This window comes from Lepeophtheirus salmonis, chromosome 7 (genome assembly GCF_016086655.4).
Source record: "Lepeophtheirus salmonis chromosome 7, UVic_Lsal_1.4, whole genome shotgun sequence".
NCBI classification, from domain to species: Eukaryota; Metazoa; Arthropoda; class Copepoda; order Siphonostomatoida; family Caligidae; genus Lepeophtheirus; species Lepeophtheirus salmonis.
The window spans coordinates 40,574,981-40,592,299 of record NC_052137.2 but is presented as its reverse complement, the minus strand read 5'-3'; positions in this window follow the sequence as shown (position 1 = coordinate 40,592,299).

Genomic DNA, 17,319 nt, shown 5'->3' with positions numbered 1-17,319 from the left:
GCAGATTAAGAAAAGAAAATAACTTTTATTATGTTCCTTCATCTCCAGTAACTTAATTATAAGTTGACATGGGATGAACATTTTACTTACATATGTAATTGATGAATACAAAAAAAAACCACCAACTAATGGGAAAAAGATCGAAATGAATAATAATAAATAATTTATAATATCTATTTATATAAATATTTCAACATAGTTAGGTGCATTGAATTTCGTTCTGAATATCCTAGACCGGTCTGATACAGTTATAGGTTTTAGTGGAATGAACTAATTTGGTCCTTTAAATAAGTTCATTGTAGACCAGTCTCATATAAAAATTTGCTCTGGACCAGTCGCATATAAAATTTGTTCTAGACCAAAGAAAATATATAAAGAACTGAAAGAAAACTCATCAAATGAATGAAAAGGAGTCAGCAATTTAAATATATGTAGATATTTTTTATCAATACTTTATCATTCGATGTAAAACTATATTTCAGCTGCTTATCACACAACATAAGAAGGCTTCCAATTCATTTGAACTACTTCTATTGCTCTTCCACTTATTTTTGGTCTACACCGAATCTACAGATGAATGGTTCATAATGTCAGTTGTACTTCCAAATTGTGAACATTAATCTATAAAATTAGATATGTTTCATATTTTATATTTGAATAACTCATGAGTTGGGAGAGGAATGGCAATGTACAACTCGCTCGGGAGACATTATTTTCTTGAACTCAATCTACGTAGGTTCGGGCTTCGGTCACTCCTAGAGAAGGAAATATACTTCACCTATATGGACTTCAAAGAAGAGGTCAAATGGTGTCAACTATAATGTTTACTGATACTGAATCGTTGGAACTACATCTGACCAATTAAAGGAACATCAAAGATCATTTAAGACTGAACCAAAAAAAATGAGGTTGTGATCCAAGTCCCAACACTAATAGTTATATAGTATATTTGTTAGGGCTGGTACTGTTCGGGATTTTATTGTGGTACGGAACTTATTTTGATCTAATAAATTTTTGTTTATTATTTTTTTAATTAATAAATTTAGATAGTGAGGTAAATTTTAATCCATAAGCATCCTAATATATAAGAAATAATTTATGTATTTGCTTATAAATAAAAGAGATAATGGCTAACAAATTGATGAAATAAGTCCAAGTTGACGAAACCCCAGTGGTATGGTGGAGGGATAAGTTGAATAAATTTTACAAATTTTCCAGTTTAGCTGATCGATACCTCGCAGCTACAGGTACATCAGTATCAAGCAAAATATTTTTTTATACAACTGGCGATATTGTGACTGCTAATCGGTCTTGCTTATCAAAAAAAAAATTATAAATTCATTAATAATAGTATTATTTATATCGTGTATTTTTATTATCAAGCTTCTTTTTTTTTTCTGAAAAGTTAAGTATATTCGTACAGAAAAGAAAATATTAAATAATAAAATATCGAAAAAACTGCATTTATTCTTTTTAAAAAAAGATTATACAAAATACCATACTGAACCGTGGGTTCACCATACCTTACCAGCCGTAAAATATCAATATATCTTAAATTAGGGTGACCAATCATAATCTTTTTTCACGTTTTTGTCGGGAGTGTTGAGGACTTCCTAATAACTTCATGCAATGTCCCGTTTTGAAGGAACACACGGTTGAATATGGAATGGTGATTTTTTTTGACTGGTGAAACAATGCATTTAAATAGAATTATCCCTCTTAATGCTATATGAAACAGTGTCTTTTCAGAAGTACGCCAACAAAGTCGTTCACATAACTCATATTTATAAACAAAGATGCGAATCCAGTGTAGAATGGGCAGATAATTAACATGGTATCCCTAACACATTTGAAGAATGTTTTGGAGGAGAGAAAGAATAATGCTCATGACGTTTCATTAGATGACCTACAATCAGCTGTGACAAGAGAGGAAGGAGAAAAGGATATAAACTAGGACATTTGCTAGAATTACTCCAATGTGGATCCCCAATACTGCTCTGAGTCCAACAAGGACTTACAATTATAACTCTGCAACAAATCCACAGGGTTATGCTCCATCTTTTATCAGCACACACGAATTTTTCATGAGGTATTGAATATAATTAAATCTATTTAGGAAAAGATGTTCACTACATAATAAAAATTAAACTGGCAACTGCTAAGGAAAATAAAATTCCTTCTTTATACTACCAATTAAACATTAATGGGCGAGCTAAAAAAACACACCTGATTCCAAGATCTCACCTATAAGAGCAACACCTCATCTGAATAAAAGAAGAGAGCAACAGAAAAGTAGAATAAATTTTAAACATAAAAATTGATATTTTTTAATACTTTATAATCAGATATTAACCTGAGTTCCCGCTCTTTAATGAACTTCAAAAGAAGGCTAACAATTCATTTGAACACCGGGGTGAGAATGCATTTTTATGTGGTGACGTCATCATGGACCATTTGGACACAATGTGTTTTTAATCAATCCCAAATTTGAGATATAACTTTTTTTAAGAAGAGGCACTAATTTTCGGGAAGAAACTATTTGAATGAGTAACTTTTTTTTTTTTACATATAAGGCAAGTTTGAATTTATTTTTCTCCCAAAGTTATGACATTGAATTTTTTTTTGCCAAAGACGAAATATTTTTATTGCAATAGGTTTAAAAAAAATCAATCAAAAGTTAGCCCATATGGTTCCAGCTCACTACATTTGAACTATTTGCGTTGTTCTTCTAGTTCCAAATATACATATCTTCTTTGGCCTCAGTCCTCAAATTAAAAAAATGAAGAATCCAAGAAATCGAAAGGAAAAAGAAAATACACTTAAGCAAAACAGTTCATTAAGCTAACTAAACCTCAATTAAAAATGGTTTAAATATATGAATAAATAAATACTCTACAAGGCATTATCAATATAAATAAAGAATGGTATTTATTAATATTTCAAATTTCAGGAGGATACTGAAAAGTATTGGTGATATAATGTAGATTTTTTTTCTAAAATAACCCTCGAGGATCACATATTTTTCCCACTTATTATTCACATTAACAATATGTAAATTACCTATCCATTACATTTTAAATACTTCCCTTCAAAAACAACTATTTAAAAAGTTTTAAAAAGCCTCTTAATCTATAATTGCATTATGCATGTTGTCTTTATTACATCTTCTTGCGTAAATCATCGAAATTGTAGCGTAGATTTTCATCCTGTTTGTCCCCAGAGAACATGCCAAAAAATTATATCCCAGCATCATAATTACGTGCCTTTAGAGTATTAATAGAAGACTCAATAGTTCCTAGGTCTTATTAAAAATGTCTTATTCTATATTTAACTATATTTTTTATTCAATAAAACAATAACAGATGGAGAAAATACATTAAACACTTTTCGAGTGTCAGAAAGGACTCCATACCTAAACCATCTCTCGGCTATAAATAAAACAATATTCAACGATATTTAACTATATTTTTTTGATTCAATTTTTTTATGTCCTCCTTTGTTATCATAAACATATTTTTAAATTTGTCAGCCTTGGGACTTGGGCGAATAGATTAGCAACTCTTGACGATTCTCGGCTTCGAGCGAATCCAATACAAAGCCCATGGGGCTTATGTCAGTGCTAGAGGAGGGGCACATACAGGCAGGTCATAAAAAAAGTCCCAACATTTGGGTGTTGGATTATGCAGGACTGGGACTCTACTTGCCCCCAGATAATATAATCCAAGGGATTCCGATCTGGTGATTGGTGGAGGCCAAGAGTTCTTGTTCCAGGCTTTAACCACAGCTTCAATAGTCTTCTTTTTTTTTAAGAGAACAAACACTCCTGGGAGCTTCTTCTACTTCCTTACCCTTATCCAAGAACTCCTTGATAAAATACACTTGATACTTCTAGAGTGAACATTTGCTATACAGTTACTCTTAATGTCTCTGAAAGTAGGCGAAGTAAAATAAATTCGAAGTTTGCCCCCTAGTAACTTAATATTTTGTGGGAGTTGTCCATACTTTTTGGTAGTATTCTTTTCAATGCCATTCTTCCATCGATCTTTTCACACCACAAAACATCCCTAATAGTAAAAATATATCTTTTAATTATGGTCATTATTTCATGCTTATTCAGAGACTATTTTGTTGGTATTTGCCAAACAAGATTCCTTTCAAAAAAAATTCTATGACTGGCTTAGACCCATCCAACAATATCTTCCCATCTTCTGTATTGCATAAAAATTCAAAGGAATACAATAATAATTGTTCACTTCACCCCATAGTAGGCAAAAATCATTGAGAAGGACACCTCATGATTCTACACGCACATAAGTATCAATCAAATCGAAGTTTTTTTTTTTTTTTTTTGTTATTGGCTGGTACGTTATTTGGAATCTAATTATTAAAAAGTAATGAATGTTATGAATACATTAGACTGTATATCTGCCCTCTTGAAAGGGATATCATCTACATACAAAACATGTATATAATTAAAAGATATCATGTAATTACGAATAAGATAAATGAGGGTGAAGGGAGGGGATAAAAGGGATTGGTCAATGCCCTTCCTGACAGGATGCTTATAATAACTAAGAAGTAAATACGAAGAGTATGTATGTATACAGGATATTGAAAATAAATGTTTTGGTTCAGAATGATGATGATAAGTTGTAATGAGGAATAATGAACAAAGTAATAAATGATCTCTGTATTTGGACAAATGTTATTCATTATTAGAAGTCTACGAGTATATATAAGAAAAAAAGAAGGTTCAAAAATGAAAGGACTATTGATTAATTACTTTTCATATATGTATAGAGAGTGGAGACCCAAAACTTGTGGTGGATTTTAACTATGATTTTGTCACACGTTGTTTTTAATTGGGGGCTTCATTATGCAACTAAATGAAAACTGAAACAGAAAAGAAAAAGTTTTATTTTTAACTCATGTCTCTGAGTGTATAAATATCGGAGTGACACCAAAAAGGCAAGGAATGTGCAATCTCCTCCGCCCGGTGGGTGTCCCGAGAAAGCTGTAAATACTTTTGTTTTCTCCATACGGACTTCCTAAAACATAACATTACAGGTTATGTTTTCATTGGACATTAAAAAATCCAATTAAGCCCCATAGAGCTAAGAAGAACCAAACTTCGTCTACTACAATATGGCTTACTTCTGGCCTGACTCCATGTTGCCCTCCCCCAGTCCTGAACTCAACCTTCTGACTTTGAAGTTTAAGCTGTCTTGAAGAAGAACGTCTGCCGCAACTCTCATCCAAAATTGGATTCACTCCTAGCTGCCATCATGACAGCATGGTACGTAATGGCACGGGCGTCCCCAGGATTATATTTTTGGGGAAGGGGGATGGTTGCCTTTTGGATTTTTTTTTGTTGAAAAAAAGTCGAAAAATTAAAAAATTAGAAAAAATTTCAAAAATTCATAGCTATTTAAAAAAAAATTCAATTTCAAATATTAAACAACTTAGCATAAAATTTCAAAAATCCATAGTTATAGTCAGAAAAAAAAAAAAATCGAAAAAAAATTGAAAATTTCATTTTTTTGGAAAAAAAATTTATAAATTAAATTTTGAAAAAAATTTATAAATTAAATTTTGAAAAAAATTCTATAAATTAAATTTTGAAAAAAATTAAATTTTGAAAAAAATTCAAAAATCCACAACTATTTAAAGAAAAATTCAAATATCAATTTTTTTGAAAAAAAAAATAATTAAAAACTCCATAACTAATAAACCCAAAATAAATTTTGTTAAGAAAACTTTCAAATAATAAATTTTTTGGAAAAACAATTCAAATAGTAAGTTTTTTCAAAAAAGCCCCATAATTATTCACAAAAACTTTCAAATATTAAATTTTGTAGCATTTTTTTAACAATTCAAAAAGATGCAAAAAATTGGAAAAAAAAGTTTATTAAAAATCAAAACTTTCTTAATTTGGGGAGGGGCGATAACCCCTCCAGCCCACTCCTGCAGAAGCCCCTGCATAGACACGGCATTAATCATCAAGAGCCCTCAATATGTTCGCCGGCGTTTATAGGCTGTTATTGCTTGTGATGGAGCATAAATTGAATAAAAAATATAGTATTTAAACATATCAGAAATTTGTTTTGAGATGTCTTTTCTTGATTCCATAAAAACCACATAATAATTAATTCATGCTACAGCAAGTTTTGGATCCCCACTCTCCAACTTAATTACAATTATATTAATAAAGCAAAGTTTGTCTATATCTATGTAAGTCTTTCTATCTGTATGTAATCTGTACATACATTTTCGATCTGAGAAATAATAATGTATGCTAATTAATTAAATTTTGCAGGCGTGTATAAAGCATTTCTAAGAAAGAGCGAGCGGCTTTTACTTTTTGACACTCTGAAAAGGCTTTTTAATTTTCCAAAGCTCCAAACATTATTATGTAATTTTAAAGAAAGGAACATTATAGTATGTCAAGAAATTGATGTCTTCTTTTCAAACACATATAAATGAAAGTAAATTTAGCATATTGCCCAATATATCCACCCTTAAGTTTTGTACATTTTTTAATGCGTTCGGGCAGTCAAGCAATTAAATTATTCAATGTCTCATCTGAAATTTGCGACAATGCAATTTTTACATTTTGGACGAGAGTTTCTTCATTAGTTGCAGGCGGTAATTTATTGATCTTATTTTGGAATATGGCTCATAGATTTTCTTTCGGAGACGCAGGTCCAGACTGTTGCTAGGCCATGTACCCTTTGCCCAAAATAAGTCCAAGTTAGCCTCAAGCCATGTTTAAGATACGTGAGATCTATGGGCAGGAGCTCTGTATAGTTGGAAAATGGCTCTTGACATGTCTGGCAACATTTTCCACGTAAGAACCGATCCGTTTTTCTCGGCTCACTTGCATTGCAGTGGTGAGATACATCATGAGTATGGTCTCAACATAGTATGATGACGTCAGAGTTTGTCCTCGAGGTATAAAATAAAGCTTATTAGAAGCCTGGTAGCTCATAAGACCCCAGATGGGAATTTTCAAGGGAAACATCACTTTCGGAGTCGACGGAACATCTTCCTTTCTGCAAGCCCAAACACGATCAGTTTTACGATTAGTATTGGCGAAAGAGTTCAAAGGTGGAGTTGTCATAGAAAGGAACTCTTCTCCAGTTATTTATTCATCAATTTTTCCTCTCACAACAAAAAATAATTCGGTTTTTCTTCTGAATCTCCGTGAGTTTCGGCTGCATTTGAGGCCCGTACGACAAGCCTTTCAGAAATTCCTTTATGTGGTTGCTGACAGTCTCGTTTGGCACTGGAGGACCATTTGACATCCATGTGGTGGCTAATTTCCTTAAGGATTATCCTTTTTTCGTAAGACTTTTCGAGATGGTTATTTTTGCAACTCTCGAAAGTTTTTTCTTTCTTTAACGTCCACCCTTGTTCTCCAGGCTCTCCTTGGGAAGGTCTCAGTTCCATCACCTTCCAATAGTTTATACCAAAACGCCAAGGTCCCGAGTGACATCAACCTACCTTTTTTCGGTCTGAAGTAGGTCTACAGCCCTGCTTTGGGTGCTTAAGGAGTGTTCCTTCACCATTCTGGACATCAGATTTTTTTAATAGTCATGTATAAATTTCAATGAAGAAAAAAATGCATAAAGTTGGGCTTCCATACCTTAAATTTGTGTCGATAGAGATTTTAAGAGTCTTTAAGACCATTTACTTTTGTTTTTATTTATTCCCCTTTTAATTTTTGAAAGTGACAATTAAAAAAGAGTACATCCATTTCTTGACCTACAGTATGTATAAAGTAATAAATAGGTCCTGAGCTCATCAAAGAACGCAAAGAAAAGACAGGAGCGAGACATGCATTACACCTGAATTTAAATCCTTGGCAATATCTGCTGCCTGTTTTATGATATACGAGGGAGAAAATGATTTACTGCTATCAAGAGAACCTTCTATATTTAAAATAGCATTATTAACACACACCCAAAGTTAATAGAAACATCAAGTTAGACCAAGGTTAACAGCATTATAAGGTTATACGATAACAAGTGTAGGACTCATGTTTGACTTCCACCATACCTTTTTAATATTGACGCCATAGTATAAAAGTAGTTGTATGTTTCGTCATATTACGATACATCAAATTGAAAATTCTAGCCAGCCGGATTACATGATGGTCTAACCTTGTATTTCTATTAACTTTGGATAAGATCATCAATAAGTCGGGTTCGCTATAATTTTCAATTTGGTGTATCGTACCGACTCCTGGGCAAGACAGACAGATTTTCACAAAACATGCAACCAATCATAGTCTATTATATCACTATTACTAGAATTTTCTATTTGATGTATCATACCAACTACTCGGCAAGAAAGACAGATTTTGACAAAATACGAAACCACTCATACACATGACGTCAATATTTAAAAGCATGTTGGAATTCGAGCATAAGTTGTATACGTGTATTGGTATAACCTTTTATTTCTATTAACCTTTCACACCCCAACTTATTATTCGTAAGTTAACAATCACTTTTTATTAGGTTGTAGCTTGTAAGCATTTTTGGTATGCAAAAAGGAACCAAGGATAACCCAAAAAAGTTCATAATAAATAGAAGCCTTGATAGAAAAAATAAAGTAAGCCAAGCAAGAATAATCACAAGACAATTCCTCGAGGGATAGAGAAAATGGTTAAGAGATAACATATGGAGAGTTTTGATGAAAATCGAATATTGATTAAATATATGTAAAGAAATGGAGGTTAACACAGCCGAATGAAACCAGGAAGCATCAGAACGTATTACATTCAATAGTGTGTTGAAATTTGTGTATTAATTTTTTATTTATTTCGTTATAACTTTTTAAATAGTGATCCACATTTAATTAAAATTCATTTTATGTAAGTAAATTCAGATTGTTCACTTTTAAAAAAATGTTTCAGAAAAAAAGCAGCTTAGCTTTCAAGACTTTTCATTGATTAAATATTATTTCTTTGATAAAAAGTGACTATACAGCCATCAATGGAAACATTCAGACAGACTTTGCTTTATTAATAAAGATATGTATTCATGACGAACAAAAAGAAACAAGCAGCTTAAAGATTTAGACTAATCTGGGCAAATGAAAGCTGTAGAAAAACATCCTACACCTCGACTTTTTTACGATTGCTGAACTGAGACCAGCAATGTCAATATAAACGTTAAACCGCAATCTAGTACACATTATTGAATAAAAATACTCAAATATTGAGTAATATGATCATTCTTAGCTCTCACTTATCAGAAAAATACTTGTGCGAAATTTTAGTGCGCAAAATCAGCAGTTCATGAGTTATGGCCATTTTATTGAAGTTTTATTTTCTTATTTAAGTATAATAGATACTAAAATGTCCATCAATATGCATGAGGGTAAATGGACCTGAAATGATCGGAAATTTGGTAAAGATGTTTTATAATCAAAGACATGTATTTTTTAAATAAATTAATTAACTGTAAATATCTTAGATACCATAAATTGAATTTGAATTAGCATATATATCAAGGAAGCCCAAATATATATATATGTCTAAAAATTAAAAAAATACATTTTTAATAAACTAAATTAAATTTTTCAACACTTTTTTTTATATATTTATTTTGGTTTTAAATTATGTTTTGTTCTTCACTTATGGTGCTATCACTCTAAAAATCGACCAACAAATGTCTAATAAATACTTTTTAACAGAAATATCAATTAACATAGAATTTAGTTTTATTAACTAAAACTATTAATGTGGCTTTTCAGAACGACGTTCTACCTTCGATGGAGAGCCTTGCATAAATAGTCCGAACTAACTAAATAAAATAAATAGTATATAAATTTCCATTGTGAAAAGCTATAATCATCCCCCACAGCCATTAGTCAAGTGAATTATAAAATTTGTCTAATGCGTTATTATAATATATCATCATTCTTCAATTAGGAATGTATAAAATTATATTTAACATCTGCAGGGCTGTTATAAATAAATTAAAATCAATCAATCTCGATAACAGAAGCTTTTAATCATTCATTTCACTGTTCTCCATAATGAAGGATTGATCCATTTTTAGTGATAAGTGTAAAATTTAGAAATCTTTTTAGTTAATCCATAAAATATAGACTCTTACAAGAATTTACAGGAACTTGCATCTTTGGAATAGGAGGCACTCACAAAAAACCAGCTAACCATACATGATATTGGTATTCATTCTATTTATGGTTAGGGAATCAAATCTATTTATTAATTGGATGCATAGGATTATTTCTTCGACTTCCCGAATAGCTGATGAAAGAGAATTCAAAGGTCAATTTCAAATAGCCACAGGAAGTTTGTTTATCAGCACTCCATGTAAAGATTGTAGTAAATTGTTTAACACCATTAGACACACTTTTTCGGAATGTCCATAATTACGTATTCTGAGATCATTTATTAGTTTAAACCTGATCTGTCCGGAGGAAAATAACGTTAATATAATTACGGCGATAATTCTATTCGGCGTGTCATCAAAATATAAAGAAAGTTTTTCTTAAGTTAGGTCAATAGAGAATGTTTTATTAAAGGGTAAGAGCTACCTAGCAAAGAATATAACATTAGGAGAACCTGTAGTTGTGGATTATATATGTGCTATTTTAATTTTGGCGATGGCAAGATATCGAACAATTGAATGGAATATCCCTAAGGCTGTTGAGGTTGTTGGGGACTGGGCCTCGGATATCATTCATCAAACGCATCAAGACATTTTCTGACTTTGCAGAAAATACTCAAACTTTTTAGAAAAAAACAAAAAAAAACAGCTAGTTGTTACTTAAACAGCAAATCTGTTCTTAATATTATATGCCTATATTTTATTGGCTTTAGATGCTAATGTTATTAAGTTAGATATATGAATATTTTATGTTTGTAAGCCTTAATCTGGTGAAGTTATTTTAAACTATAATATTTCATTATATTTTTGTAAATGCATCTTCACCAGAAAATTTTAGATAGATCTAATTGTTATAAATTATTTGTTGTCCAAGGTTAAAAAAAAATAGATACATGTATATGAAGTGATAAGAATATTTTGTTTTCCCTTAAAAATAGACGAAAGTTTGTTGCATAGGATGATCTACGTTGCACGCGTTCTTAGGATATGGAACAATTTCGGAAGGGGAGTTAAAATTTTGGACTGATACATCCTTACTGATTAGGCATTTACTATCTTCATACACACTTAATTTGTTTATATTTATTAAAAAATAATGGATTTCCCAATTTAATAATTTTTTGTTAGAAAACTGGAATATTTAAATAATTTATTAAATTCAAAAATTTGGACTAATTCAGGCATTTTTACTTTTTGAGAATGTTGATTTATAATATATATTCGGAATTTGTCACGAAAATTTGCTTCTGATCAACAATAAAAGTTCACAATCCGATACAACTTACGTGACTTTTGTGAAAAAATACAGTTTGATCATATGCCACTAGTTTTGCGTTGTTGCTTATCCGGTTTTAAATCATTATAAGGCTGTTCATGGAGCTTTTAGAATGGAAAATTAACGAATGAAATGCAGCTTCAAGATTTTTCCATGCAATCACTCTCTCTCTCCAATATTTATCCATATCCGTGTTCCAGGTTCAGCTCTTCATCAATGCCAAGGTTAAATATCGTTGTTAAATTTACTACTGTTTTAGGGATGTATTTCATATTTAAATTCTATTGTTTAACTATGAGGATATTCCTCAGAAATTTGTGTTTAAAGCGGCAACGTTAGCGTAAGAATGAAGGATATGATTGTGCGTTTCATAAGCTTTATATATTGACTAATGCGCACAAATATTAAATCTACAGGACTTTACTTTTATGTCATCTTACTTTCGTCTTTTAAAAATATAGGATAATAAAAAAATCTCCTTTTTTTATTTATAACTGTAAGAAATGTTTGTATATTTCATGTAATGTCTAGTTTTTTTTTTTTTTTTTTTTTTTTATAACTCAAGTCTGTTAATTATTTCAAAATAGTTTTACAACATTTGATTTTCCTTTCTGATATGTATTCAAATGTTTATATTTATTTACTTTGTGTTACTTGATCTAGTTAAAAATAAACAATTTTTTTAAGGAAAATATCTTATGTTCATTTTTCATTTTTCTAATTTTTGCTCTAGATTCTTTTTATGTTAACTCCCACATATTTTGATTTTTAACACTTTAAAGACGGAAAGGTCATTTTAGTCCATTTTTGCTTTGGATTTTTGAATATCATCCACAAATTTGATTGTAATTTATTTAAACTTTTTTTAACTTCATTTTTCAATACTCTAAATGTTTTTTTTTAAAGACATGACTCATGTCTTTTTTTTTTTTTTTCATCGAACATGACTCTTACAGTTTATGGAGGAAAATCCTCTAAAAATGTTTAAATTCTGATTATTCCTCACAAAAACTTTTCTTTACTGATATACTTTATTATAATCAAATCTATAGTAGATAAAATGGGTAGTTTATTTGTACTAAAAGTAAGTTCCAGACGTTGCTCAGTCCAAGTATTTTGTAACTTGCTGATTTGGAAGGTTATAAATACAATTTCAAATCAAAATGACCTTTTTGTCGGTACACGTCTCTATATCTATATTCAGTGTGAGTATGGTAAATTGTAAAAAATAATTTAAAGTTTTCAAAATAGAGTAATTAAAATTTTCAGAAGAATTACTTCATTCAAGAGTTATCTACAAATACACACCAACAACTTTTGAAGTAAATAAAAGGATAATTAGACCAACCAACTCCGAGATGGAGGCTAAAAGAAGATGTGTATCATCTTTTTTTATGCCAGAATGGGATTTTGAACAATGGGCCAGTCCTGGTAGGCGCAAAACTTCCGCTACTTGGTCTACAGTGCTGGTAATGTGCCACCATAAATGGCACAAAGCATCACGACTCTGACGTGATGCTCAGGGCCGTTGCATCTGATGGCAAAGGAATGCCACCTTTAGATTCTAAAAGGTAGAACAGGGTGCCAAATAGTACTTGGAGGTCTTAATAATGATGGTAATGACTTGGCTGTAGTCAAACATTCCTTAGAGCAACACTACTTGACACTCAAGTACACGACAACCCAGACATGGAGTCTGAACTACTTGGTTAACTTTTGGTATTGGACAACGTGGCCACACTCCAGACCAGACTGTAACCGTTGGACTACAGTATCTGGGGCGCCGTCAAGAAGAAAGCCTGTGTGACTCAAGTTTTGAAAACTTGAAGGCTTCTGTTGAGATGAAACGATATGTGGGTTAAGGTGTCTCAAAAAACAAAATTTTTTGGTATCATAAAACCTGTGCTGTTGTATGATGATATTTTTCAATATATAACTAACATAACAAAAATCATACAGATAAATTCCAAATTCACACAGTAGAAGGTTTAGCTTTAGTTATATCGTACTTTAAAGTTTATATAAATAACTCAAACTAGTATATTTATGCATAAAATATGAAAGAAAAATTAATTAAAAACCCTATAAAGTAAAATATTGATTTTTAGTTCTTTCAAAATGAAAATATAGGTCAAACAAAGTAATAAAATGCATATAATTAGTCATATTCACGGAAATATAAAGTTTTAATATGCTGAAATCATCAAATTTTGTTGCAATTTTTCCCTTCAAAATCGGATAAATCTTTAAACCACCAGGTATGGTTGAACTTTGAAGATATCTGTTAGTTATATATTGAAAAACCTCATAATAAAACCGCACAGGTCTCATGATATCAAACAATAATATTTTTTTGAGACATCATAATGTAGGTGGACTTTTTCTATAAAAAAAAAACGTGTAAGACGATCAGGCCCCAGATTGAGTCAATGATTGGCAGCAATTGAGGCTACTTTGAAAAATAATTGAATATGCATGTATAAATAAATGTTGGAAGTTTCAACGCTCAACTCTTTGTACTTTTTGAGAAACTTGAAGAGGTTAATCAAGGGAGAATTAGAGATTTTTTTCTCTACACTGTAGTGTTAAGGATAATTTACATAAGAGTTATAAAAGTTTTAATAGAGGGATTGCTTTATAAAAAAGAAGGGTTGTTTAAATTAGAGTTATCCAAACATTTAGTTCAAATATTTATGTTTCAAAGATGCACTTCTTTTTTTCCATTTTATAGATCAATTCGTTTCTTCTCTCCCCTCTAAAAAAAAACCCTCCTGTTGTAAGGGTGAGAGTATCGATCCGCGTTTGTCTAGTCGAAAGTGAATTTCATTCAACCCCCTTCCTCTTCTTATTAAAAATATATTTTTATGTATGCTACACGCATTCCTTTTACATATTGCAGCCAGCCATTCCCGTGCATCTGGAGTAACTTTCTCTGACGCTTTTCATGAAACATAAAAAATGCAATTGTGTGATGCTTCCAACTCGGAAATTTGAAGTTTATATGTGTACATATATTCCACGCCATACATCACATTTATATTGATTACTTTTACACTCTGTCAGATAAAAACGGTGTATAACGTCTGTCCAGACAGAAGCTTCCTTCTATTTGTCTTTTTAGAGTAAAGGCTTTCTCAACATAAACGCATAATAGTCTATGATCTTGAACTTTCTAGACATACTTTCTACAATAAAAGTGTTTCCAAGTTCCTTGTACAATACAGACTTACACACACACAGACAGAAAAAACGTCTCCATGTATTTCCCATTTAAGAATGTGGTCACTAGTTCATTTTTTGACATTAATATATTGGTATATATTTGTATTAGAAAGAACTTAATTCTCTTAAGTGCCTATAATAACGCAAATCATCTCATAATGCATTTTTTGTTAGCAATTCAATTGAATTTAGCATCATAAAAATAAATTACAATTATACTTATTTACTTGTGTAAGGTTTTGCTATGGAAATCCTTACACCTGTCTGAGACTGTAATAATTGCAACTAATTATTTCCATTATTATCTTTACACTTTGAATCTTAAGCATCGACAAGAATTAATTTATTAATTAACAATAGGATTTCAACAAAATTAATACATTAAATAGATGTGTGTCTGAGCTCTCTGAATCATTAATGTAGCCACCTTTAGAGGTAATGATGGCTTCCAGGTGGCGGCTAAAGGCGTGTCCCCGCTATAAATATAGTCCTCTCTCATTGCGTCCAGCGCTGGCTAACAGTGGCTTTGAGAGACTGGGTGTTAGGATAACGGAAACTGCAGATCTTCCCCTCGACATGAACCGAAAAGGTGTAGTCCATGGTCCTTCTGCTGACGTTGAACTCCCTGGAGAGGCTGCTGACGGTGACCTTGCCTCTCTTGTCCTCGACAGACTTTTTCATGGCAGCAACCATTTCGTCTGACCTTCGAGGCCTTGACTTAGATCTTGTGGTCGCCTCAGGAGTCCCTTTGGCTACCACGCTTTAAACGGTGGTGTGGCTGCAGTTCAGAACCTTGGCAATTTCAGTAGGAGTTTTTCCCAACCCACGGAAAGTTCCAAAATTGCGACTCAACGTCTCTCCATATTATCGGCTGTTGTTTCACTGTTGCTATTTAGACTTTGCTGGAGTTTTTTTTATAACTAGTCAAGACACCGGTATTATTTTTTAACAGTGAAATTAATCATTTTTTTAAGAGAGATGTGATTTAATAATTTTACATTAATATGTGGTCATATAAATATTAATAATGTATTAATAATGACAGTTTAAAAAATAGAGATATCAAAATTAGTAATATGTTACTTTTTTATTATTTTAAAGAAATTTCTGTCAACGGTTTCCAACCGCAGTTTAAAATGTCGAAACTTTAAAAAAATCACTTAAGACCGAACTGAAAAAATAGGTTTTCAAGACCGAGTCTCAACACTCATATTAATGTTAACATGATATTAAAACAGACCATAAATATTATTTTTTTGTTTCTATTTTGAAATATATTGTAAACATGTTCAATAAGTATAACATAATTAGAGTTGATCTAAAAAATTTCAATCTTAATGTAAAGATGGTAGTATTTGTAAATAAAACCTGCTCACATCTATCTAACATCTGTTAACAGTTACTCAACAAAGGTTTCAGCCATTTTGAACGCGCAATTCTTATGTAATAGTTGTTTAAGTGCGTTCATGGGAGTGTTTTTGTGAAAATGGAGAAAATGGAGTATCGAGCTATCATTAAATATTATAATAGCAGACATATAAAGGCTTCTTGTGTTAAAACTTGACACGTCCAAGTCAATCCAAATCGGAGTCATTGATCCAAAAATAAAAATTATCTCGTGAATAATTATTTTGCCGAGAAAAACGTCGAGTACTATTTGTAGAGTTTACAGAGATGGGAGAATTGTGTAGAACTACAAGGAAACCATGTTAAAAAATAAATAAAATTTAGAAAAAATGTCTTCTAACTCCTTAACTCTAAAATGTCTTCTTGTCTGTTGTTGACGTGCTTGGACGTCCTCAGCAAGGATCGTCATACGTATCTTTCCTACTGTCTTGGAAGAGTTTGTACCACTTGTAAACTTTTTTTTTTTTTTTTGGCTCAAAAGGGTTTCTCAGTGTGGTGTCATTGTCAACATTACAAGTGTTTTAGAGCACTGAATGTCATTTTTTACTCAATATTTGATACAAAAAATTCTTTGATCGTGTTTTTCAATATATAAAAATCGCCGAAAACTTAAAATACTTCTAACACAAAAAAAAAAGAGAAAACCAAATGTATTTTCTCCACATTTCGCCCAACCCCCACCCACCCACCCCGCGTAAATTTAAAAAATAATATTACTTTTTGGAACTTTTTTTTCGTACATTCAAAAACGCCACCGAATAAAAGTTTTTAAGATCAATAAATCTCCCAATTGGCTAAGCTTCATATGTTTAGAATTTATCTTATATTAATCAATCCATTCACTCAATGCCTCAAAAGAAATTGATTATCTACACAAGCATTAGGATAATCAAATTGACATCAATCATTTACTACAAGACAAAGGATGATGCACTACATATATTTAAAGGAAAAAAATATTATTTGTCTGGTTCAAAAATTATAAAAGATGGATGCAACTCATAATGTATCAACATAGATTTAAATAATATAAACTGCTCGCCATACCATTAATCCGTTTAAAGTTCCAGAATTTGTCATCTCATCTTGGAATTTTTCAGGAGACCTTATTCCATTTCATCATTTAGTCTCAGCAAGATATTTGATGCTTTTCTATAACATTATTCGCAATTTTTAAATCAAGAAAATCTTTTGCCTTTTTTTTTTAAGTTATTCTATTTAGTTTTTTTCTAATGCTATTTAATTTATTGCTTTTCCAATTTTTTTATA